This window comes from Penaeus chinensis, chromosome 32 (genome assembly GCF_019202785.1).
Source record: "Penaeus chinensis breed Huanghai No. 1 chromosome 32, ASM1920278v2, whole genome shotgun sequence".
Taxonomy (NCBI): Eukaryota; Metazoa; Arthropoda; class Malacostraca; order Decapoda; family Penaeidae; genus Penaeus; species Penaeus chinensis.
Genome location: NC_061850.1, coordinates 16284276 through 16287481, shown reverse-complemented (window position 1 = coordinate 16287481; position 3206 = coordinate 16284276).

Here is a 3206-nt window from a genome sequence, read left to right as displayed (position 1 = left end):
TGCGCATTCCGATCTCGGAGGCTTGCTTGTTTTTCTTTTTTGTTGACCAGAGAACCTGTGATTCATAAATTAATTTCGGAGTTTTGGAATCAAACAAAGGCGTATTTACCATCTCGCAATGACGTCACGGCGTCGAGCAACAGAAAAAGTTCCTAACCTGCCCCCCCCCCCCCCCCCCCCGCACTCCACTTCGTCCTTGTTCCTCTGCCTCCGCCGAAAGTTTACTTTGTTTCTACGTAGACCGTCTTCACGGCCTTCCTTTCTTACCGGTTTGCTGATTCCCCTTTTTTTCGTTTTCTTCATTTTATGTGCCTCCAACCTGACTGCCCCCTCCCCTCCCTCCCCTCTTTCAGTACGTGGCCTTGTAAACAAGCTTTCCCGTGGCCATTTCGATCGCCTTTGCCTCGGTCGCTCCTTTGGATACGAACGCCCGAAACAAAGGACTCCTCTCGGGGAAGGAAGCTCGCTGGCGGCAGGGCAGGGCCGTGCGTGCGTACATGTGTGTATGTATTTGCTTGTGTATGTATATGGATATATAGTTGTGTATATGTGTGTGTGTGTGTGTGTGTGTGTGTGTGTGTGTGTGTGTGTGTGTGTGTGTGTGTGTGTGTGTGTGTGTGTGTGTGTGTGTGCGTGTGTATGTGCGCGTGTGTGTGTGCGTGTGTGTGTGCGTGTGTGTGTGCGTGTGTGCGCGCGCGTTCGTCTGTGTGTGTATTTGTGTGTGTGTGTTTATATGTGTATGCACATGTATATATGTACGTATGTTTGTGCGAGCGTACGCGCGTGAAAATGTGTACATTACCTTAGATTCCTTCAGACTGGGTTTCGGTTTCCATTGTCTCAAGAGGGGAAAGAGACGGCAATGAAGGTAAAGTTGCCTGTTCCGTCTCAGTGAAAGGTCGTGTGACGGATGCAGACATATTAGCAGACGGGGACCGGGAGGAGGAGCTGAAGGGAAAGACAAACAAACAGGAGAGACGCGAACAGTTTCGTGAGGAGGAGCGAAAGACAGCGAGCCATGAGGAACGTGGTGCGTGAGGGGAGCATGGACGGGGCAGCCGAGGCTCAAGGTGCAGCAGAATGTGGCGTTGGTGGTGGCAGGAGGTACCCTCGCTTCCTTTCTCCCCCCCCCCCCCCTCCTCCCCGCCCCACAGCAACCACAGCGGTGCTAGTCATCACTAGGACATGAAACTTAGAGTTCATTTTTCTCGCCGTCTTCAACACTATTTTCTCTGTTGGCGGGCCTTTCTACATTTAGGTAAAGTAAAGGATATTCTCCCCGAGAACTTTACGAGGTGCCGCAGGGCATTCGAGAGTCGGGATAGATGTGCAGGAATATTTGAATAAAGGATAAGTAGCTAGTGAGTCCTGGAGACTAGCTCAGCTACCACCCCTCCCTGCCTGCGCTGGTCCTCCCCTCCCTCCCTTTCCTCTGGTTCTCCCCTCGTACCCGCTCTCTCCCCCTCATCTTTACCCTCACTCCCGAATCCCCCCAAGCGAGTCCTGCCTTCCCCCTATACCCCTCCCCCCTTCGCCACCCCTCCGTGACCCGTGTCGTGCCTAGCGGCTTTGTCTCCTCGTCTCCCATTGGTTACATAGGATCTGAGCCCAGCAGGGATTGGCTGAAGGGGGCGTGTTAATCAATGATCAGGTGTCTGGGGCGCATCATGGCCGCCGAGGGTTAGTGTGTACTGAAGAGTGGTCGTGGACGGGTCGCTGACGGCCACATCATCCCAGTAACCTGCCCGGAGGGACCGATACGTGACCACTCAACACTTCGGTGTCTTTTTTGCTCCACAGCCTCTTTCTTAAGAGACAGAAGACCGCGAGACTCGGTGTGGCTTCGAGTTTGTTTCTTACCATTATATATTAGAGGCTCGGCCTTTCCCCTCTTTTGTGGGCAAAGTCAAGGACACAAGAAGAGTATCTGTCCGTGCGACGAAGCGGGAAGGGAAGATTGTACACAGAAGTGAGGGGAATCGAAGACCGCTATGGTGACAGAGACAATTATCTCCACAGGTCCATGGGGCAAGTGTCGTTAGTGGTGACGGTTCTGTAGAGCGCCTGAGTCTTTTCAAAGGCACCAACGGCGAGGAGCCAGTAAGAAGGATTTGCCAGCAGAGCGGTGTAGCGTGACTCCGGTGGTGTGGTGGTAGCGGTGCGTCCAACCTGGTTCTGCTCCTCCTCCTCCTCCTCCTCCTCCTCCTCCTCCTCCTCCTCCTCCTCCTCCTCCTACTTCCCCTGGTGGTTGCGGCGGCGGGAAACCTGTTGGGCGAGGGTCTCAGCTTACACTTGTGAGGACACGGCAGGCCTCCCTCCTTCTCTTCCTCCAACCATCGCTCAGCTGGCCCCGCACAAGGCACAGGGAGGAACAAATAGAGAAGAAAAGAAACGAGCGAGTGAGAAAGCCTCGGGGACACGCGAGGGAGGGGAAACCAAGAAACAACCTTGTGGCTCCATCCTTCCTTGCGCTGGCCTGGCTAACAATTTCCTCTCGGAGGCGCAGCTGAGGCGAGGCAGCGGAACACTTCGAAGGCCAGAAGGGGCGAAACGAGTCCAGACCCTCCGAGGGCCAGTGACAGTGGAGGCACCGACGGTCCTGCCACCACGCGGCAACCGCTGCCGCGCTAACAGGTGGTTGCGGCCCAGAGGTTCGAGCGCTACGGCGATGACGGCGGCTGAGGCCATGACGGAGCTCTGAGACCAGTCCCGCCGCGACCGCTGGGGAGACACAGCGAGACCGACCGAAAGAAAGAGAGCGATAAAAGGGGAAAAATGTGAGAAGAAATACTGCTGGTCTCGAGACACGAAGGTAAAGGAGGGATAAACATCCATGTAAATAAGGTAGTTAAAGCAGTGGAACAGAAAGTGCGACAAAAAAGAGAACGAAAATAGGAAGAGATTTAAAAGAAACACGTAGTTTCCGAAATAAAAGAAAATCGGAATATTTTATATAAATTTTGTGATAAGTGAAAGAGACGTTGCCTTCAAGATGGTGTCTGTGTTACCATCCATGGATCACACGTTCTCCAGCATGGTAGACCTCAAAGAGCAGTCAGTGCTGGACCATCAGGTGAGTCTCTTTGAATGTACATTTCAGAAAGGAGTTTGCCTGGCGCAGTAATAGCCCTTTAGTTAAACACAGAGGTTGGCTAGTGTACTATGAAAGCCTTCGAATTTTCCAATATTATAATCTACTTTGAAAT